Raw genomic sequence first — 25,207 nt, forward strand, 5'->3', positions numbered from 1 at the left:
ACGTGCACTAGCTGGGGCTTTCAGAGAGGTCATGCTGGCCTTATTCTTGATCTTTGGGGGAAAGCAGCCAGCCTCTCATCATTGAATATGATATTAGCTGTAGTTGTTTTTTTTTAGCATGTTCTTTTTCAATATGAGGAATTTCTCCTTTTTCTTAGTATGCTAAGAGGTTTTTTAAATCATGAATAGGTGTTAGATTTTATCAAATTATTTTTCACTGTCACTTGATATAACAATATTGTTTTCTTCTTTAGTCTATGTATATGGTAAATTACGTTTTCAATTTAAAAATTCTAGACATCCATACATGAAATTAAACCCTTAATTACACACTTATTTGTGCTATATAATTTTTTAAAAATCATTGCTAGATTCAGTTTGGTCATATTTTGCTGAGGATTGTTGCATCTCTGGTTATGAGTGATGCTGGCCTGTAGTTTTCCTTTCTTGCAATGCCTTTATCTGGTTTTGAAATCATAACACTGACCTCATAGAATGAGTTAGGAAGTGGTCCCCTAGCCTCTATTTTCTGAAAGAGATTGTGGAGAACTAGTATATTTTTCTTTAAATGTTTGGAAAGATACATAAGTAAAAGCATCCAGACCCAGAGCTTCCCTTTTTGGAAGGTTATTAATTGTTGATTCAATTTATTTAAAAATACTTGGGCAATTTATGTTATCTGTTTCTTCTGTGTCAGTTTTTATTCTTTGTTTCTGTCAAGGAATTGATCTATTAAATCTAAGTTATCAATTTGTGGACACAGACGTGTCCATTCTATTCCTTTATTATCCCTTAATATTCATAGGATCACTAGTGATGACTTCTCTTTCATTTATGATATTGACAGTTTGTGTCACCTTTTTTACCTTAGTCTAGCTATAGGTCTATCAAGTTTATTGATCTTTTCAAACACTAACTATTGGTATTGGTTTTGTTGATGTTCTTATGTCTCTGTTGTAAATTTTGATTCTTGTTCAAATTTCTATTATTTCCTACCTCTGCTTGATATATGCTTCCATTTCTCTTCTTTTTCTAGTTTCCTAAGAAAGGTTAGTTTATTTTATATACCTCCCTAATATATTAATTTAATGCTATAAATTTCCCTCTAAACACTGCTTTGTTGCATGCCACAAGCTTTAATAAGTTATATTTTTATGTTGATAGAGTACAAAATATTTCTTTTAATTTCCTTTGAAACCCCTTCTTTGACCTACAGGCTGAATGTGTGTTATTAATTTCCACATATTTAAGGATTTTCCAGGTATCTTACTGTTATTGAATTTTAGTTTTGTAGTTAGAATATATTATGCTTTTAAAATTTTTTTTAATGTTTGTTTATTTTTGAGAGAGAGAGAGAGACAGAGCATGAGCAGGGGAGGGGCAGAGAGACAGGGAGACACAGAATCCAAAAGAGGCTCCAGGCTCTGAGCTGTCAGCACAGAGCCCAATGTGGGGCTCAAACCCACAAACCACAAGATCATGACCTGAGCCAAAGTCAGACACTCAACCAACTGAGCCACCCAGGTGCCCCAGTATGATTTTTATTAATTTAAATGTATCCTGATATTATAGCCCAGAATGTAGTCAGTCATAGTGAACCATTCAAGTGAGCTTAAAAATAAAGCTTATTGTGTTCTTATTTGATGGAATATTCCATAAATGTCATTTAGATCATATTAATTGATAGTGCTGTTAATGCCATCTATATCCTTACTAATTTTCTTCTTGCCTGTTCTATCAATTACTGACAAGAATGTTGGAATCTCCAACTATAATTTGCCTATTTCTCCTTTCAGTTCTGTCAATTTTGCTTCATATATTTTGATGCATAAGTATTAAATTCATGCATATCGGGTTGTTATTCCTTTTTTTGGGAATTGATCCCTTTATGATCATCCCTGATAATATTCCATGTTCTTAAGTCTATATTGTTTGAAATTAATATAGCTAATCTAGCTTTCTTTCGAGTAGTGTTAGCATGCTATATCTTTTATCGCCCATTTACTTTTAAATTATCTCTGTTTTATTATTTAAATTGGGTACCTTATAGACAACATATAATTGGGTCTTAGTCTAGTCTGACAATCTCTTTCAATTCATACATTTATACTATTCACATTTAAAATTATTGATGATATATATTTTTTAATTAATATATACCATATTTGTTACTGTTTTCGATTTTTTTCCATTTCAGGTTTGTTTTTTTTTTTTTTTTTGCATCTTTCCCACTCTTTTTCTGCTGTCTTTAGCTTTAAGAGTATTTAAATGATTGTATTTTATCTCCTATTTGACATTATACTCCTTTTTGTAAATAACAGTGGCTTCCCTACAGTTTACAACATGTGCTCCTTCAAATCAATATTTTTGTATCCTTTGGATAAAAACCTAGTAGTACAATTGCTGGCTCATAGGGTAGTTCTATTTTTAACTTTTTGAGGAACCTCCATTCTGTTTTCCAGTGTGACTGCATTGGTTTGCATTCCCACCAACACTGTAAGAGGGTTCCCCTTTCTCTGAATCCTTGCCAACATCTGTTATTTCCTGTGTTGTTAATTTTAGACTGTCTGACAGGTGTGAGGTGATATCTCATCATAGCTTTTATTTCTATTTTCCTGATGATGAGTGATGTTGACCATCTTCTTATGTGTCCACTAGTCACCTATATGTCTTCTTTGAAAAAAATGTCTATTCATGTCTTCTGCCTATTTCTTAACTGGATTTTTATTTTAAGTTTATTTATTTATTTTGAGAGATAGTGAGTGGGGGAAAGGCAGGGAGAGAGAGGGAGAGAGAGAAAGAATCCCAAGCAGGTTGCAATACTGTCAGCGCAGAGCCCAGTTCAGGGCTCGGACTCACAAACTGTGAGATCTTGACCTGAGCCAAAGTCAAGAGTCAACTGCTTAACCAACTGAGCCACCCAGGTGGCCCTGGATTATTTGGTTTTGTGTGTTAAGTTAAAATGTCTTTAGTACCCAAAGCAATCTACACATTTAATGTAATTCCTATGAAAATACCACCAGCATTTTTTCACAGAGCTAGAACAAATAATCACAAAATTTGTATGGAGTCACAAGAGACCCTGAATAACCAAAGCAATGTTGAAAAAGGAAAGTAAAGCTGGAGGCATCACGATTCTGGGCTTCAACCTATATCACAAAGCTATAATCTTTAAGACAGTATGGTACTGGCACAAAAACAGACACATAGATCAATGGAACAGAATAGAAAACCCAGAAATGGACCCACAATTATATGGCAACTAATCTTTAACAAAGTAGGAAAGAATATCTAATAGAAAAATATCTGTTCAACAAACAGTGTTGGGAAAACTGGACAGCAACATTCAGAAGAATGAAACTGGACCACTTTCTTACATCATACACAAAAAATAAATTCAAAATGGATAAAAGATCTAAATGTGAGACAGGGAACCATCAAAATTCTAGAGGAGAACATAGGCAATAACCTCTTTAAATTGACCACCGCAATTTTTTTCACTAGACATTTCTCTGGAGAGAAGGAAAACAAAAGCAAACATGCACTATTGGGACTTCATCAAGATAAAAACTTTCTGCACAGGGAAAGAAACAATCAACACAACTAAATGGCAATGGGAGAAGATATTTGCAAATAATATATCTGATAAAGGTTTAGTATCCAAAATCTATAAAGGACATTTCATTTTAATTATTTGTTAGAGTTACTATCTCTCTGCTCACATTACCCATTTTCTGGTACATTGTGTAGTCTTTCAATTAGAGCCCATTTGTTACATTCACAAATGTTTCTCCAGTGGTGTAGCCTTTTCGTATCTGTCCATATTCTTCCCTGAATGTAGCATCCCTAATCTGTTTCTTTGAATCTCTGATATCTCTTGACTGTCTTCTCCCTGCCACCTATTAAGTGAGATAAAAAACCCACAGGAGGCAAAAGTTGGAGGAATTCCCTTCCTCCAGCTCAGATAAGGCTCTACCAAAGCCTTTTCCACAGGTCAAAAGTTTTTTGTTAAGGAGAAGCCTCAAGGGTATTTAACAGTGATTTCTCCATCCCTCTGTGATGGGATCTTTCTTGAATCTTCCTCATGAGTACCTGGTGAGGTTCTTGGAAAGAAAATCTACAACAGGGCTGGGGTCACCCCAAAACTGAAGTCAACAGGAGTTTCTCACCCTCATTCTCATCAACATGCAGTCTCCAGCAAGTCATTAAAATTACCATTTAAGTGCTAACAGAAGTTTATGATACCAGTGGCTTTTGTTCCATGTAAACAGATCCTGAAGGTGATTTTCTAGATGTGCCTGTCTTTCCAGATTCTGGGATGGTAGTTTTATCTGAAAACCAAGTTCTCTTCTGCTTCAAAAAATCTATATTGCTTTTCAGTTGTCCAGCTTCCTGTTGTAAGAATGGGAATGATGACTTTCAAGCTGTTTACATGTCAGAACGGAGAACAAAATTTGTAAAATTTTATAATTAAATAATATTTATCAAAATACTAAGTAGTTCTTCAGTGGTAGACTTTATGGATTTTTATAGTTTGTTACTTACACGTTTTAATATATTTCCAACTTTCTTCACTGAGCATCTAAAAGCATTACCAATAATGGGACACATATTACCAATTTGTCAAAATAATTTGATATGGAAGTATCTCTGAGAAAGTGTATTTAGAGCAAATTAACACATAAAAAATAACAGTAGGCCTTTAAAAGGCAGGATGTTTAAAATTTTTATTATCTCGTATAAAAATAATGGATTTTACACCTTAATTTCCCTCTAGTTTTTGATAAAAATGACTATTATCCATGTATCTTTAAAATAGTTTCTACCATTTAACACATCATTGCCCAATTAAAATGTTAGTCAGTTTTATGCATAGATTTTGTTTCCGTTTAATTACTTTTTTCCAGAATATAAAAAGTTATTGCATAACTGGTGTCAACGTTATTGCATATCCAACCAACACACATGGGAAAGTATAGAAGTACTGAGCAGAATGCAAAAATCTTATAAACTAACCTATATACATTTTGAAGTGTGACTGCAAAGATTTTCTTCTGATCATTCTTTTCCTTTACCATTGCCTTTGACTATATATATATATATCTGTAACCATAGCATTTCCATGTGAATATCTGATTCCAGACTTCACCAGCTGTTTGAGAATTCTTTACTAGATTAATGATAGTATTTACTTTCCACTGGTGATAATCTGATCATCATCACTCCCCAGTTACCAATTCTTTACAGGGGTTCTTTTGAACGAGAGTGGGAAAAAAATATAAACAAATAATTAGTTTTTTTCACACTAAATGCCATGAGCAGAGTGAACCTTCCAGGTGTATGTCTTGTCATGTGGCCTATAGTCCAGATTAACAAGCTGCTCAAAGGAGGGTTAGATTTAATATTGTAGAACAGATCATTTCCATGTCTCCAACACATATCCACAATTCTTAAAATAAAGCAATGACCTTAGATAAGTCCAACCAAACATTTTATTCTAAGTCTTAATAAGGCAAATGCAAGAGACTGCTGAGTCAAGCACCATTTTCTTATTCATCATTGCCTCAGCTAATCAGCAATACAAGATTTTGTGAAAGTGAAGATTGTTCAAAGATTTAAACCTTAACAGCAGTTTAACAAGGGTGTTGTTAAAGATATATATGCAACAATAGGCTTCATGGGTTTCATATTTGTCCTGATAATTGCTTTAAGGTAAAAACGTTACCACGTGTTCTTTCATTTAATAAATAGTGATCCTCTAGTAAGTATCATGCAACATACATAAGGGACTTAACACTTGTCAAAACCAATATAACCTCTTCTATCATATTTTATAGTCTTAGTTGAAAAAACATAAAAAAGAAATAAGCAATTAAAATATGGGCTAAGTGCTCTTAAATAAGAGATAAGAGTTCACCTACATATGCCTTTCATTTTATCAAATATCCCTAATGCTAAAGATTACATAGAAAATTCACACAAAACCCTAAGGAAAAATTTATTTTTCATTTTCAAAAGTGAAGACATATGTACTATATATTACACTGAAATGCAAATATATATCAGCAAGCCAATATAGATTAAAATTATGTGTTATCATTCTATTGTATCTTAATTACATAAAAATGTCTTAAAGTAGCAAGATAAAATAATTACATAAATACATAATTTAGATATATAAACAGTTTTGGGTCAGAATTTTGTTAGCTTAAGGCAAAAACAGGTTATATATTTTGTTATTAGAAAGATAAAACTTACCAATTCTACAGAAACAAAAATGCTCTTTTCTAGGGCTAAACATAATGCATCATATCTTTTTAAAGGGCCAAGTTTATTTTGCGGCAAACAATGCACTGAATTTTGTATGGTTAATGTTTGAACTCTCTTTAATGTACATTAATAAACTTTGGAAATAAACTTTAAAAATAGGAAATATTTGATCTATTTTGTGCGTACATAGGTAATATACACACACACACATTTAAAAATTCGTATGTCTATATGACATAAAAATAGATTGTGATGACCTGATGGAAAGAAGTAAATATTGGCCCATAAACTGAGAATGATGGGAATATGTGGTTGTTTGAGGCTTCTCCACAGAAGTGAATTTTAAACAGAAATTTGAAGAATGAGGATAAACCTGTCACTGCGATAAATGATGTAACATATTAAAGGACTTCAAACATTTCTGGAAACAAAAAAATGAAAGCAAATGGGAGAGTGGTAGGAGATGAGGTTAGAAAAGTCCAAGAACTTCAGATCATGCACAGCAATGTAGAGTACAGCAAGCAGTTTAGAATTTACTCTGAATAATAAAGAATGGAATGGATTTAAACATAAGTATGGCATAATCGTATTCATACACTGTAACAAATGAATGAAGAATGATGACAGTGGGGAGGTGGAGAGACTAATAGATGCAAGGAGAACAAAAATTCTTGGTAAGAGATGTTGGTTGTTTAAAGGTGAATGGTGTCCATGGGGACCGAGAAATTGGTAAGAATTTTTAAATGCATGTGAGGAAACTCATTTGTTTTTTGCCTTAACAACTAGAAAGGAGATACTTCCATTAATTGTGTTACGGAATCTTGGAGAAAATCTAGGCTTGGAAGTGAGGAAAAAGAATATAAAGAGTTTCAGTCTGGGTATATAAGTTTATAATATATATAATATATATAAGATTAAAATATTTATGAGAGATCAGGGTTCAAGGAGGCAAGTGTACATCAAGTCTGTAGTCTGTGGGAGACATCGAGCCTCAAGATATTAAGTTGAAGGACTTAGCATATATTTATTTAGCGCTTAAATACATGGGAATGGATGGTAGTGCCTAGAAAAAGAGAGTTAAAGTAGAGAAGAGTACTCACAAGCAAGACTTGATATACTCCATTTAGAGGCTGTAGGGGATTAAAAAAGGATTAAAAAGAAGCAGTGAGCTAGAAGGAAAATTAGAATGAAGGGTGTTCCTGAAACTGAGAGAAGAAAATATTTCAAGCACAAAGAAGTGAACAAATGTGTCAAATGTTCCCTAAGCGTTGAGTAAGATGAGACCAAAAGCAGCCATGGGATTTGATAACATGGAGACTTTGTATTCCTCAATGAAAGAAAAAAAAAGAAGTTTTAATAGAGAATAGAATGTGTTGAAGTGGTCATGGAGATTGAAGTTCCTAAGAAGGCATTTGTGCATAACTCCAAAATGTCTTTTGCCCTAAAGTTGACATTAGATGGAAGAGGATAAAGGACCAAGAAAATTTTAAAGTCTTGTAATAACTTTATTACAAGAGTTCTACTTCTTGTACTAACTCTTGTAATGCCTTGATTACACAAGTGTCATCTTCCAATAGTATTTTTAGGGATAGATTGAGTTAAAGAGATTATAATCAAGGGGCACCTGGGTGGCTCAGTCAGTTAAGCCTCTGGGTCTTAGTTTCGGCTCAGGCCATGATCTTACAGTTCATGAGTTCAAACCCCACATGGGGCTCTGTGCTGACAGTGCAGAGACTGTGTGGGATTCTCTTTCTCCCTGTTTCTCTGCCTCTCTCTCTCTTTCTCTCTCTCTCTCTCAAAATAATTAAACTCTTTTAAAAAAGACTATAATTGAAATTCTTACATGACAAAATTGCAAAAATGTTGAACTGCATTATCTCATAGTGGAGTATTTCCATTTCTACATGAACTTCTGTTTGTAAGATTTATTCATTCACCCAACAAGTATTTATTGAACAACTAGTGTGTGTGTGAGCACTGTTCTGGACAAAAGCAAATATACCACCAAAGAAACAAGCCAGATATCCTTTCTACCCTCAAAAAGTTATATGCTTTAATGTGTATATAGGCCTGAAGGGAGTGAGGTATGTGGTTATACTCAGTCTACTTTCCTAAATCACTAACACTCGTAAATCCTTCAGTATTATAAAAACGATATAAATCTGCAATGATAAAGAGCTTATGAATGCTGTGCAATTGAGAGATCAAGGAGACAGAATATTTAAGCAATTAATAAAAATGATCAATAGAGCAGTATAAACATGGAATATACAATAAATAAAATACTTAAAAATAGGCCAAATGCCAAGTAGTAAACAAAGAATAATGAAAAATGAAAAAAGAGAATAATGTGTGGATGAGAAGTCCCACAGAGAAAACTATTTGAATTAGGTGTTTAGAAAGCAATGTTTAAAACATTCTTTTTTATCTACCTAATTAGAATATTACAATTTTATTTGCTATTGACCAAATTGGAATTTTACAAGTAGTTGAAAGCAAGCAATAATAATGACAACACATAACACTTACAAACATTTGTAAAAATGTTATATCTGTGCCCAATGGGAAGGGGGAACTTCCATCACTTCTCAGTAACATATGTAAAAAAGAATGAGAAGCAGATGTTAAGCCCAAGTTTATTAGCGTTGACTTGTGATTACCCACAGAGCAAGTGCAACTGAAAGATGTTCTGATTAAGGTCTACAGAATAGATAAGAATGCCATACATAGGTTGGTGTTGGTTCTGCAACTCATAACTCAAATTTGGAAACAAGTTTTCAAAAATAATTTTTGAAAGATCTGGGCATATTTTGTGTACGACTGCTCTCCAGTTCTCAACAGTTGTAAGCATCCCTGTGTTCATATAGTAATTGGATGTCTTGCTGGAATACACAAGGGGTTCAGTTTTTTCTACAATATGTCATAGATGTTTTAAAATCAGGACTTACAATTGCTGTTAAATGCCAATAAAGAGCTTAAAATATTTTACCTGAACAAGACAAAATGACCTAAAATAAACAACCAATGTAACAAAATTCGAATAAAATTTTTAAAAAGGCAAACAAGGAAGCCATAAAAGTGAAAAATCCTTGAGTAATTGCTAGGCAACAGACATTGTGATGAGACAGCTTATTTAAAGTATGACTTTATGTCTAATGTGCCAGGGACACTCCTGGCTTATGTGTGTTGCTAGTGCATAAGAATAATAGTACCCCCATACACTGGCAAACTGTCACAGCTTAGATAACAAACTATATCACAATCAATATCTAATCTTTATCAGATAGGTACTGCTATAATCATTTTTTTTTACTAGAAGTAACTGAAGCTTAGAGAAAACTTAGGCAATGTCCACACAAAAGGTAAAGCTAGCTTCAAACCTCTGTAGAAATAAATCTTCCCTGAGTTTCTCAATGCTTCTGTAAAAAGCCCTGGCCTACTGAGACACTGGGATGTATATGAATACAAAATGTTGGCCTACACTTCCTCTAGAAGTATTTTATTGTTTACACACTATGAGGATTAGATCTGTAGCCATTTGTTTAGATAATTATGCTGATAAAAAATGTAGTAAAACTTCTATTATCTCCACAAGAAGGCCAAATGGTCACAGCCTAGGCTAGACCCTTAAATTAAGCTTTTAAGGGACCACAAATATGGGTCCTCCATTTCCTTACATGTTTACATTTCAAGGAAGAATGAGGTCCATGACCTTAGAAACATCACTACGTCATAAAAATTAGAGACAATGGAGCTTCTCAGGACCTTGGAAAGATGTATTTATATTCCAGAAGGTTAGGGTGGAAACCAAGGATCCTTCCCACCCTATCTCCAAAGACTTAAGGGGAGGAGGAAGCAAGGGTTTCTCTCCCCTGTACATTATATGTAAATAGAGAAAATCCAATTTTCTCCATCTTTCACCTGGAGTAACTCTCACTCATGTAGGGAATTATTCCATCTGGCTGTTATTATTTCACCCTAGTAGTAAGGATCAAAACAAGGGAAACCACCACAATTATTATTACTTATACAATTATAATATCTAATATGTCTCTTATCCAGAATACCTCATGTGCACATTCAGGATAAAATTAATAAAAATTAATTTTAAAAACTCAACAAATCCAAGCAGTGCAATTTGAGAATCTGTCAAACCACATTTTTTTTACAAAACTCTAAAAATGTCATAAACCGACAATAAAAGAATTTGTGTAGAAATTTACAAAAAAGTAAGAGAAATTAATTGAACAAAACACATGAACAAGAAATAGATGTTGGTATAAGAGACTTTGTAAAGGAATAATCTATTTTAAATTGGCAAATGTTTTCATTAGTATCTTTGTATTAAGTAACATGTTTTAAAATATCAACTAGACACCCATATGTTAGATATTTTGTAATAGATTTATGCATTAAGCCATGGAGAAAAATTAAAGGCAACTGGATTAAATAGTCGTTAAATAGGAAGGATTAAGTTTAGGAAGGAAAAAATAAATTGTAGACCTAAAATATGTTAAACTTTGTAGCAGTAAAAAAATTATATATATTAGAAAAATAAAGATATGTTAACATTTTACATTTTACATGTAAATGTAATAGTAATATTAAATATTATCTATGCAAAATAATATAAAAACATTTTAATAGATAAAAAATAATAAACTTCTGTTTATGGTAAATTGGAAAGTGGTAAATTGTACTAATCATGTAATATGTGAATTAAAATAACAATGGAATAATATTATTGAGTATTGCATAGCAAAAAAAAATGATAGAATTAAATTTTTCAAAACTCACAGTAAAATTAGTAGATTGATGTAGGGAATAAGTTTAAGAATTCTCTGGGCTTACACCAATGGGTTAACAAGGCATAAAGAAGTACAAAGCCATAGGATGCTCACACCCAAGTTTGGGTAAACAAGATTAGGGGAATGAGGATAGAGAAGGGGGGCTTAGGCCCCCAGAATAAAGTAGGGAGGTGCAAAGGCACCCAGAACAGGGAGGGGAAAAGGCCCCAATATAGAACATAGGTATACAAAATAAACAATATTAGGTATTCAGGGCAGAAGTGCCCCCTCCCCCCAATTTAATGCTATAGCAGAAATCTGCTTTCACAGGAAGGAAGAACCAAGTTAGGTGAACAGGTAAATTGGGCTATGGACCACTGCTCTGTGCTGCAGGGCGAAGTTACATCTCCAGAGTGGAGATGATTAACAAAAGAAAGGTGCCTTGTTAACTCTGAGGTCACGTGTCCTACCTGTCTCATCCCCTAAGCTAGCTAAGATAAACAGAGGTGCGGTCTCATGTCTGCTGTAAACAACCTTCCTCCCAACTGCCCGGCACCTGGATTTTGTTTTGTATTAACCCAAACCCCAACCCCAAATATCTTCAAGACTCCCTTTACCTCATGTCCTCAAGTTAATGTTTGCAGATTCATTGTCTCTGTGTGAACGTCCATTGCCATGTTTGTAAACTTTCTGATCATAATAAAAACGAGGCAAGGACCCTTATTCGGGGCTCTTGTCTTTTCCCAGATATCAGCCATCTCTCACTTTTCATCCTGCATCCCACTCTTTTGCTGGCCAAAAGAGAACTTTAGACATAGAATCTATGACACATTACTTGGTATATACAAAAGTATGATCAGAATATTCTTTTTAAGAACAAAAGATAATATTTAAAGCTGACTAAAATATTCATAAAATTTAAACTAGCAATTTCATTTTTGTTACTCTAACAGAACAATAGATATAAAATGTTAAAACTTGAATTCAAAATTATGTGACATATATTACTCAAGCGTGCTTGGTACTTATTGATGTTAACTTTCTGATCTAACACATGGCCATTTTTTATAGCTTTTACATGTGCTTTTGAGAAAGGATGTACATTCTCTACATTTCTTCCACATATTAATTTTTTGTCATTTTGATCTTTTAATTTCTGACATACATTAAATTTTTTTAGTATGATTCTTTTTTAAGTCCTCCTTATAGAATTCCTATTCTATGTTTTTCTTCTTCTTTGGAGAAATCTTGTTCTCAATATACCTTGTTATATCTATCTATATCTATCTATCTATCTATCTATCTATCTATCTATCTATCATCTATCTATAAGCATTTTAGATGTTCTCATCTAAACACCAAGGAGTCTTGGTGTTCTTTTTTTTTTTTTTTTTTAAGTTTATTTCTTTATCTTGAGAGAGATAGACACAGCACGAGTTGGGGAGGGACAGAGAGAGAGAGAGAGAGAGAGAGAGAGAATCCCAAACAAACTCTGCGCTGCCAGGCAGAGCCCAATGTGAGGCTGGAACACATGAATCCATGAGATCATGACCTGAGCCGAAACCAAGAGTTAAACACTCAACCAATTAGGCTACCCAGTTGCCCCTACTCCTTGGTATTCTGATATTTCACCCTAGAATGGGTTAATTTTTAATAGTGCTTAATACATAGTACCATTCTTATAATTCAAGTGTGTGTCTTATTCAGTTTTAGGCACTTTCCCTCCATTGTGTCCTTAAGTTTAAACCTTATCTTCATTTCCTTCTCTTTCTGTAAATTCTATTTACTAGATGTTGCCACTTCTAAAACAGCTTAGCCATCCTTAACTTTTCTTCCATGCTTTCTATCGTACTTTTCTTATTTTGAATTATTCCTATCGGCATTACCGTTGAATAGTTTTTTCTTGATCTGTGCCAATTTTGTTACTGAGCTGTTACTGTTGTCGCTATTCAATTAAAGTAAATGTGAATCATGAGACAGACCTGATGAAGCCCCTGGAAGCAGTTGTGAGATCCCTATAATCCAACTCAGGAGAAAGACAATGGAGAATTCCCCAGGATAACAGCAGAAAAAATTCCCAGAATGAAAAATGTGCAATAAAGCTGAAAGAAAGTAATTCAGATAAAAAAAAAAAAAATTGAGATTTCAAATGGAAATGTTTCCAAAGGGGGAAAAGAAGATCCACTGTCATATGGGCTGAATTGCGACACCTCCCTCTCTAAAAATATTAAAGTCCTCACCCCCAATACCTCAGAATATGACCTTATTTGGAAAGAGAGTTGTCTCAGTCATAATTAGTTAGGATGAGGTTATACAGTGTAGGATGGGCCCTTAATCCAATATGCCAGATGTCATTATAAGAACAGGGGTAGAAACACAGGAACATAGACACACCACAGGAGGTTGGGGAAGAAGGGCAGAAGGAGGTCGGAAGGGAAAGCCATGCGAGGAAGGAGGTAGAGATTGAACCAAACTGATAAACCAAAGATTGCCAGCCAAACACCGAAAGCCAGGAAGAGGCAAGGAAGATTCTCCCCTACAGGTTTCAGAGGGGGCATGGCCCTGCTGACACCTTGATTTTGGACTTCTAGATACCGGAATTGTAAGAGAAGAAATCTGTGTCTTAAGCCATTCACTTTGTGATAAGTTGTTATGGCAGCTTTAGGAAACTAATACATCCATCAATTACATAACTGGAATAAACCAAGTAGAAAAATTATTTTAAGATGATATTGAAAGTTATTTTTTAAAAAAGTTAGTAGTGACTGCAAAGAAAATTGAATAAATTATAAAATAAGTCAATTATTAGCTAAACCAACAAGAAAGTAATAATTATATCACAGCACACTAAAATGTTTACCTATGAAAAATACTTGAATAGGCATAATAACATAAGCTTTCAATACTGATTTCACAAAAACAATATAATCACAGTAGGATGAGGGGAAAATAAAAGCCAAAAGAATAACACTGCCAAAGATCTAAATACTCAACTACCATAATAGGAATTCAAGAGTATGGATGTCACTGTGTGTGTGTGTGTGTGTGTGTGTGTGTGTGTGTGTGTGTGTGCACGTATACATACACACACCACACCACATCTTCTCTATTCATTCATCTATGGATGGATACTGGGGTTGCTTCCATATCTTGGCTATTGTAAATAATACTGCAATGAATATTGGCGTTTTCATATTCTTTGGGTAAATACCCAGTTTTGGAATTACTAGATCACATGGTATTTCTAATTTTAATTTTTTGAGGTATTTAATTTTCAAGTTATGTTTTTATCTCACCTCTGATTTCTTCATTGACCCATTGGTTGTTTTGGTTTATGTTGTTCAATCTCCACATATTTGTGATTTTGCCAATTTCCTTCTTGTAATTAATTTCTAGCCTCAAGCCACTGTGATTGGAAAAGATGCCTGATAAAACTTCAGTTTTCTTAAATTTATTGAGACTTTTTTGTGGCCTAACATATGCTCTAGACTAGAGAATGCTCCATGTTGCATTGCTGCACTTGTGACGAATGTGTGTTCTGCTTCTTTGGCATAGGGATGTTTTGTATGTATCTTTTAAGTCCATCTGTTTTAATGTGTCATTTAAAGCTGACATTTCTTTATTGATTTGCCTTCCCCAGACTCTGTCCCCTGACAGTACCTCCATAGCTTCTATATCTGGCACACCTAAAGTCTGCCCCTCAGGCTACGGCTCCAGGACAAGTGAACAGGCCTTTTTCATAGAAGGACTGGTGGTGGATTTCAGTCTGCTTTCTGTGTAGTGCTCTGGAAATGCTGGCCTGCCAAGAACTGTCTCTCCAGTTGTTCCAGTGCTGTGGGATCCAAGAACAAAATCTCCCCTGGCTACCAGCGCCAAGTGAACAAGGAGCCCCCCTGTTCCCATTCACATCCCACCCTTATTGGCGTGATAGCTCTAGGCGCTGGGTCATCTATTCCTGATAGGCTCAATTTAATTGTATGAGGGGTGGCCTAAGGCCATACTTAGGTCTTTTGTCAAATTCCTGAGGGAAACCTGAGGGGGAATAAGTGAGGTTGGTTTCATTCTTAAGAGGAACCTTATGCCTGAGGGGGTTTGCTGTGGTCAGACACTCCCAGCATTGTTCCCAAATATGTGTTTTTTCCCCACCCAGGGACCTCAGGTCCTCATCTTTCCCTTTTTGCCTACTGAATCCTATCTTTTCCTATCATAGTATCACATAAATGAATCACACTTAGAGCCTTATTCTTTGGAGTAAAATAATTTTTTTTTAATTTTCTTGTAATGTACACCAAAGTCATTTTTTTAATTATTCAAAGGCTGTACCAAATACCTTAAAAATACATATAGAAAACATTATTATCTTTATAGCTAGCAATGATTAATATTTTTATATATACTATTTCTTTGAACAAAAAGATATGTAACAAGAATCATGTTGTATTTTTGCCCTTCTGTCAAAGCTTTTTCAGTCTAATAAGTCAGATTTAAATTCAGCTCAAGTTCTTAGACTAAATGCTTGCCACCCAGGTAATGGTACCCCTAGGGATTCTGCAGACACACTGAGAGATTGATATACTGATAAAGTGCTCTGAGGATCTCAGAAAACTTTCTTACATGGAAATAAAAAGAAAAGGATAAACAAATTATACACTTTGGAAAAAAAAACAACATTGAGAATGAATTTATGTCTAAGCACATAAAAATACCCGATTACCTAGCATTCTTTTGAATCACCTTTTGAAGATTTGAAAAATAACTCCACACAATCTGAAAACTCAGGAATCCCTTGTTTTTGTTTTTGTTTTTTTTTTTAATAATTACCATTTCATTTACTTTAACACTTGGAAAGCTTGCTGCTCATGACCGAAACTGGTCTTAACATTGACACAGCATTTGAGGGAAAAAAAATGTTTCAGAAACTGAATATATTTTCAATGATTTCATTTTAAGATTATATCTATCAGAGAAAAAACAAGAGTTTATTCAGTTTCTTAATAAATTAGCTTTCTATAGATTTATAAGTAATGATGATGAACTGGATTTACATATTTAAGAGTATTACCATCTAAATATTTTAGCTCATATTTTGAATATATTCAGGTGACACATTTGTTTCCAGGGTAAGACACACACATTCTACGCTCCTCATGATACGTTTTATCAATTATTAATACTTTTTGCTACAAAGAAAGCTATACTTCCTCATTATGCATAATAAACATGGTGGGCCACAATTAACAATGAGACGTTCTCCCAATTTAAATTGAAAAGCAGCAAATAATTTTATAAGCTACCTCTTTTAGGGAAATTCTGGCTAACACAAATCATGTTAAATCTTCTATATTTTTAGATTAGAGGGGCCTATTACAGCTCTCTGCCACTGCCATATTTTATCTTATCATATTTTTTTTAAAAGCATCACCAAAAAATCCAGATACTTACATGTGCCTCTAACTCTTGCACATTTATCTGAAAGGCAGTGCAAAGTACAAAGTGACCACTTTAAATGAGCCACTTGGGAAAGCAAGAGGGACTAACTCCAAATAATGAGAGGTCAAATTCTGTCAAGGAAATGTGTCTTTCTTATGTTTTTAAAACTCTCTTTTGAGAAAAGCCTGTTAGATTGGGGAGCAAGTTAAGTGACATGTCAGATGCAAAATGAGAGAGCTTCTGTCAGAGGCACAGTGGTGAACTGTAACTTCAACTAACTCCAGGTATAAGAGGGAATGCATTGCAACCTGTAACCTGTACCTTGACAAGATGCAACATTTTGAAAAACCTAAAAGGCCCAGTGCAGCATTTATATCGGTGAGAAATGGTGAACTTTTGGAAAACTCCATTTTCTGATTACTGTGGGAATTCCAATGAAATGTCTGTTAATTCTCAAAGTTTTTGTTTACTAGATTATTTTTTATTTAAAAAAAAAATCAAAACTGAAACTCATATTCACCCATATTAACTGGTTAATTAGTCTCCAGTTAGGATAATCTCATTTTCCTTTTTCAATATAACTTATTGTCAAATTGGTTTCCATACAACATCAGGTGCTCATCCCAACAAGTGCCCTCCTCCCTGCCCATCACTCTTTCTCCTCTCTCCCACCCCCCCCCCCCCCATCTACCCTTAGTTTGTTCTCAGTCCTTAACAGTCTCTTATGGTTTGCCTCCCTCCCACTCTGGAACGTTGTTTTTTTTTTTTTTTTTTTTTTCCTTCCCCTCCCCTCCCCACCCCCTGGTCTTCTGTTAAGTTTCTCAAGATCCACATATGAGTGAAAACATACAGTATCTGTCTTTCTCTGTCTGACTTACTTCACTTAGCGTAACACCCCCCAGTTCCATCCACATTGCTGCAAATGGTTTCAGGTGTACAACAGAGTGATGTAATTTTAAGACTGAAATCCACACTGCAGCCAGTTTTGCCCTTTTCTCCTCTTTTTGAACATTTATGTATGCAACATGCCTATGGGCTACATTTAGGATGACATTCACCGTGGATAGATTTTCAATATTATTTTGCTCTTTAGCCAGTTGTTTTATTGATATTGATGTTAACCAGGTTTCATCAAAACATAAATGCCTTTAGCAAGAGACAATTGGCAAATAACCGAGCTGCGATTGTTTGTACTCTCAAGAACAACCCTTATTTAATAAAGGTTATCTATCGATCACACACACGAAAAATGGGAAAGTGCTGGTTGATCCTAGTTCTTTTCCTGCTATGAAATGCAGATCATGAATGGCCCAAATATTCAGGCCTCACCAACCTGTGAATAAACATAAAGTCATATTTCCATTTATAACAGCTTGTTCTCCTCTCATAATAGCAGCATTTCAAACTTCTCAGCAAAACTGGATGCTCTCTCATTATTCCTGGGAGTCGACCAAGGAAAGTGTCACTTATTTTTATAGTGTAGTAAGTCCCCGGTGGCTGGAACTCACGGTCTCCCTTTGCCCAGCTCTCCCTTCCCCATTGCCCATTGGCCCTTCCATCACTCTAAGTGAATTGCCAATTTCCACCTGCCAATGGAGTTTCTTTGGACATACGTTGTGGGTCCATAGTGTAAAGGTGAACACTGGACTCTGAATCGAGATGTAAGTAACATCCTTGCCAGAGAGGTTTCTCGTGATACCTCAAAACTTCCCAGTCTGTGATGCAAAAGCAATGCCAGTTTCTGAGCAGAGAAAGAGAAGACCGCTCTCTTCAGCTTGGAGTTAAATTGTTTATATGTATTACAACCCACAATATTTCGACCCCAAATCTCAGAAATTGCTCATGAAAAGTGAGTTTTTCTGCCTCTTGTCTCGGCTTCTCATCTTCCACAAGTAACTCTCCGAGTAAAACTCAACAATAAAAACCACTCATGAATAAAAATCAGGAACCAAAACCACCCACTCACTACAAAAATAAAGTCTCCATTCAACACACACAAAAATGCATTTCTCCTACTTTCTCACTCTACTCCACTACAAATAAAGCAAACATCCTGAGACATATAACTCCAGCACACCTACCCCTTCTTCTGGTATCCATATTAATTTCTGGTTAACTGTATCCCTAACAAGTGACTAACTCCAAAGTCTATTCAGGTAATTTGCCTTAAATGAGGACTGTGCCGTCCCAGATACAAATTGATGTATCCTCTCTAGGGACAAAAGAAAAAACAACTCTAAAATGCTTATTTTGTCTACCGGTATATCAAAAATAATAGGCTACAGCGTCATCCAATGCCCCCATTGCAGGTGGAATTCAAATCATTTGGTCAAATGAAACAGTTTCATTGGATATAGCTACACCTTAACTCAAGAAGTCTGCCAAACACATGTTTACCATGATTTAATAAAACACTAGTTCAAATCATTCATTGTAAATTATTGTATTGGAATACAATATATCTAACAACTTGATTATTTTCAGGAGGATTGTACTAAAAATATAAAATAGCATTCATCAAATATTTAAGCACATGTCAAACACTGTGCTAATGGCTTCACCATATTATGAAAAATATATGAAAATTCTGAGCGTAATGGAAATGATGATTTGCAGAACATGAAATTCAGAAGGTATGAGAAATTGAACCCTGTCAGCACACCAGAAGTAGGAACAACAGACATAGCGTAGCCACAGAAACCAGCAGAAAAACAGCATGAATGTCAGCTTGTGATTACCGTTTCTAACTCAATTGTGTCATCAATGATAATGCCAAGCCTAATATATGCTACAAAACTTTTGTGACTGTTTCCATTTAATAAAGTCCAGAGCACCTCTTTTCCTTCAAGTGCCCTCTCACAGCGCTTCACCTTGAAATACTGCTTTCAGTTTGTCCCACAGCTCGCTGATTTCTGTTCTTATTTAAGTCTTGTTTCTCTGTGAGTTTCATGTTAGATTGGTTATGCTGCTGTTTCCAACTTCCCTAGCTTTTCTTCTACAATGTCTAATTTCCCACTAATTGTATGCAGTATATATTTTATCTCACCCATAGTAGTTTTTATCTTTAGAAATTCAGTTTAATCTTCCATTTCTCTACTTAACATGTTCAATTACTCCTCAACCTTCCTGAACATATAAAATATAGTCATACTGTTTTAAAGACCTTTTCTTCTAATGCTATCATTGTTACGATTTTGGCAGACAGTTCTCCATGTGAGGATTATAATTTTTTGCTTTGTTTTTTGCATGCCTGTAACTTTTCATTGCATGATGGACACGGTAAATTTTGCTTTATTGGGCACTGGACATTTTTGTATACCTCTGAATATTTTTGAGATTTATTCTGGGATATAGTTAAGTTATTTGGAAACAATATAATCATTGGGGACCTAATTTTTAAACTTTTTTTGGATGGGACCATGGCAGCATATATTTGAGATATCATTTTTTCCTACTTCTAAGCACTCTATAGTAGGCCCAATGAATTATGAAATTACCCAACCTGACTTGTGAGGAAAAGCACTATTTTTGGGCACAAGTGAACTCTGAAGATCATTCTTTTTATTGATTATTGGCAATTATTCCCCAGCTTTGGGTGGTTTCCTCACATGCACACACTGATCTGTGCTCAAATACTCATGGGGTATTGGCATCTCTGGATTTCTCTGTCTGTGCAACTGTCCTTTTTGGTACTCTGCCCCACCAATTCTAGCCATCTTGGCCTTCCCCAGATCCCAGGTCTATCTCTTATACTCAAGGAGACAAGCAACCTCCATCTTACTTACTTTTGCTGTGCCAATATCTGCTCTCTCTCTTTAGGCAGTAAACTAGAGCAATTAAAATGGCTAAAGGGCTGATCCTTACCTGTTTCCCATCTCCAAGAGATTGTGGTTTGTTGTTGCCTATGTTCAATGTCTTGAGAACCATTGTTTCATACATTTTTTTTTTTGTTTTTTAGATTGTTTTAGACAGTTCTATAGACTGAATGTGCCCCTAAAATTCACATATTTAAGTCCTTAGTGTGGCTATATTGGGACCTGGGTCTCTAAGGAAGTAATTAAGGTTAAATGAGGCCCTGAGACTGGATCCTTGGTCTGACAGGATTCATGTCCTTATAAGAAGAAACATCAGAGCACTCTCTCTCTCCTTCCTTCTGCAGAGGAGAAGGTGCACAGAGGAAAGTCAATGTGAGGACACAGTGAAAAGGTGGCTGTCTACAAGTCAGAAAGAGAGCCCCCACCAGAAACCAAATTGTAGACTTCTGGCATCCAGAATTATGAAAAAATAAGTTTCTGTTGCTTAAACCATGCAGATTGAGGTATTTTGTTGTAGCAGCACAAGCAGACTAATACAGGCAGGTAGATAAACTTTGTCCCTGTTACCCTCTCTTGACTGAAAGAAGTCACAGTTAAGTAAATCTAATCACATATCCAAGACACAAAATACAGCAGCTATAAAGAGAACATGGAAGTGAAAGCATGGATCCTGTATCAGCAAAATTCAGTAATAGTAACACTAGTAACATTCATCAAGTATTGATTCATGTGTTCAACACAGTGCTAAGTGTTTTGGCTTTCATTATATCATTTGTTTCTCCAAAAATCTATAGAGAAATCAAGAACTTCTATTCAGAATGAGACAAACTCTCCCTAGATATCAAAACTACCCTAAGCAGTAGTGAGGAGGGGGTCTTGAGACTTTTGTGTGCCCTCATCCCCTGCCAAGGTTCTTGGCATCAAAATACTGCCTTGAAACATACAAACTAGTCTCATTAAGCATCTAATTTCACCAACAAATTGCAATTAATAAAACACAGTCAAGAGAAAATGTTAGAACTAAAAATATTTTGAATTAAGAACTCAGCAGATAGAACTAACAGCATTTAACTAGAGCAAAGTACAGTTGATCTTTGAATGACATAAGTTTGAACTGCATGGGTTTTCTTATATGTGGATTTCTTTTCAATAAATACAGTTTTGTATTATAGTGCATTTATACTGTAACTGATGTGTACTGTAAATCTCTTTTCTGTTCCTTACAATTTTCTTAATAGCATTTTTATTTCTTGAGCTTACCTTATTATAAGAATACAGAATATAATACACATAACATATAAAATATGCATTAATCAACTGCTTATATTATCATTATGGCTTCTGGTCAATAGTGGGCTATTAGTTAAGTATTTGAGGTGTCAAAATTTACATGGGAACTTTTCAGTGCATAGAGGTCATCACCATTAGCCCACCAATATTGTTCAAGGGTCAACTGTAGTACATTTAAAAACAAGAAGTCAGAACAAGAGAATATATTGAAATAGCAGTAAAAAAAAAAAGCAAAAAAGAATTAACAGAAAAGCTGTAAGAAATTTGTTGGCTATAATAAAAATTTTATGTACATAGAAGTAGATCAAAAGAAATTTATGAAGAAAATAAATGTTCCAGAAATCATGAAAGACATCAATCCACAGATTCAAGAAGCTCTGGAAGTCTCAAGAAGGATAAATACAAAGAAAACCATTCCAATATGCATCAGAGTATATGCTAAAACCAAAGGCAAACAGAAAATATCAAAGCACCAAGAAAAATCTATGCCCAAACACACCTTACAGATAGCGCTGGCTCTGTTCCAGACCACTGCAATAAAGTGAATGTTACAATAAAGCTCGTCATGTGATGTTTTCTTTTTTGGTTTCCCAGTTAATATAAACTTATGTTTATACTATACTGTAGTCTATTAAGTGTGCAATAACAATGTCTGAATAAGCAATGCATATAACTTAATTAAAGATACTTTATTGCTAAAAACAAAAATGCCAACCATCATCTGAGCTTTCAGTGAGCCCTAACCTTTCTGCTCATGGACAGCCATGCCTCAGAGTTGATAGCTGCTGACTAATCAGTGGTGGTGGTTGCTGAAGGTTGGGGTGACGGTGGCAATTTCTTAAAACAAGACAATAAAGTTTGCCACATCCATTGACTTCCTTTCATAAATGATTTTTCTGTGGCATGTAATGCTGTTTGATAGCATTTCACCCACAATAGAACTTTTTCCAAAATTGGAGTCAATCTACTCAAACCCTGCTGCTGCTGCTTAATCAACTAAGTTTATGTCATATTCTAAATCCTCTGTTGTCATTTCCACAATCTTCACAGCATCTTTACCAGTAGATTCCTTCACAAGAAACTAATGTCTTTGTTCATCTATATGAAGCAACACCTCCTCTGTTCAACTTTTATCATCAGATTGCAGCAATTATATCACATCTTTAGGCTCCACTTCTAATTCTAGTTCTCTCACATTTCCACCACATCTGCAGTTACTTCCTCCACTGAAGTCTTAAACCCCTCAAAGTAATCCATGAGGCTTGGAGTTAACTGCTTCTAAACTCCTTTAATGTTCATAATTTGACCTCTTCCAATGAATCATGAATGTTCTTGACAGCATCTAGAATGGTAAATCTTTTCCAGAAGATTTTCAATATTCTTTGCTTAGTTTCATCAGAGGAATCATTTTATATAAAAGCTATAGACTAACATGTTTCATAAATAATCTGACTTGAAATCAAAATGATTCCTTGATCCATGGGCTACAAAATGGATGCTGTGTTAGTAGTTATGAAAACAACATTAATAATCTCATTGTGTATCTTCAGTGAGCTCTTAGGTGACCAGGTACATTGTCAATGAGCAGCATATGTTGAAAGGAATCTTTTTTCTGAGCAGTAGGTCTCAACAGTGGGCTTAAAACATTCTGCAAAATTAGACTGAAAATTTATTTAGTGTAGTCACCTTTCTTAATTAGCTAGACCTTTTAAATAATTTGCTGCTGCTTCTACATAAACATGTGCTACTTTGCCTTGTGCTGTAATGTTATAGAGACAGCCTCTTAAACTTCATGAACCAACCTTTGCTAGATTCAAATTTGTCTTCTGCATCTTCCTCACTGCTCTCAGCCTTCATAGAATTCAGGAGAGTTGGTGCCTTGGTGTACCTGAGCGGCTCAGTCAGTTGAGTGTCCTACTCTTGAGTTTTGCTCAGATGATGATCCCAGGGTCATGGGATCAAGCCCCATGTTGGGCTCTGTGCTGAGCATGGAGTCTGTTTAAGATTCTCTCTTTCTCTCACTCTGTCCCTCTCCCTGTCTTTCTCTAAAATAGAGAGAGAGAGAGAGTTGGGGCCTTGCTGTGGATTAGGCTCTGACTTAATGTTGTGGCTCGTTTGATCTTCTATTCAGACGCAATAACTTTATATCAGCAACAAGCCTGTTTCACTTTTTTATCATGTGTGTGTTTACTGGAACTTTTAATTTCCCTCAAGAATTTTTCCTTTGCATTCACAGCTTGGCTAACTGTTTGGCACAAGAGGGCTAGCTGTTTACCTATCTTGGCTTTTGACATGCCTTCCTCACTAAGCTTAATCATTTCTAGCTTTTGATTGCAAGTGACAGATTTGCAAGTCTATTTCACTTAAACACTTACAGGCTATTGTAGGATTATTAATTGGCCTCATTTCAATATTGTTGTTTCTCAGGCAATAGGGATGCCTGAGGAGACAGAGAGAGATGGAGAGAGGGCAGGTCAGTGGAGCTGTTAGAACACACACATTAATGATTAAGTTCACCATCTTAATGGTGGTATCCCAAACAATTACAATGCAATGATCATTGATCATAGATCACCATAACAAATATAATAATAATAATGAAAGAGTTAGAATACTGTGAGAATTACCAAAACACTACAGAGACATGCAGTGAGAAAATGCTGTTGGAAAAGTAATTCTTATAGACTTGCTTAACACAGGATTGCCACAAACCTTTTATGTGTAAAAAATGCAATATCTGTGAAGTGGAATAAAGTGAAGCACAAAGAATGAAGAATGTCTGTATTATCGTCAAAGAAACAATAAGTTCAAATATAAAACACCTCATAGAAATTTCTTAATAGAAATATGACAGCCAAACGATATGGAATGGCACTTTATAATACAGAAAGAAAATAATTGCCAATCTAAAAAGTGCATGATCAGTGAAATAATCATTAAAACTATAGGTGAATTAATACATTTATGACTAACTAAATAAAAGCAAAGATTTTTTTTGCCAGAAAACTTCCACTAAAAGCTAACAGACAAACAAAAACCCACTTAAGTGAATTCTGCAGGAAGGAAGAAATGGTCCAGAAGGAAAAAAAGGGAATGAAGGAAGGAATGAAAAGGATAAATAATGTTAAATGAATAGTACAAAACAAAAATCAATAGGCATGTATTGGTCATATAATGTATATACACAGGACCTCTCCTCCAATATGAATGCCCATGTATCAAACTTCTGTGTCAACATCTCCTTTTTTAAGTCTAATATAAATCTCAAACTTAATATCTGCACAAAAGAAATCATGGTCTTCCCTCCAAAATTATGCCTTCTTCCCTAGTTGTCAATATCTTGGTAAAAGGAAACTCCACCTTTCCAATTATTTAGGTAAAATACCTTGGAGTCAGCCATTACTCCTGTGATTTTTCTTTCACATATATATCCAAACTTTCAACAAATTCTATCGTCATACTATTGTCAGAATCAGATGACACAACTTCCACCTTTACCGTTCAGACGCATCTTCTACTTATCCCAGTAGCATCCTATGTGGTATTTCTGCCTCTCCCTTTCCTGAGCACATAGTCTATTCTCAAAACAACAGCTACAGACATTCTTTTCCAAAC

This window comes from Puma concolor, chromosome B3 (assembly GCF_028749965.1).
Source record: "Puma concolor isolate L17-30 chromosome B3, mPumCon1.1.hap2, whole genome shotgun sequence".
NCBI classification, from domain to species: domain Eukaryota; kingdom Metazoa; phylum Chordata; class Mammalia; order Carnivora; family Felidae; genus Puma; species Puma concolor.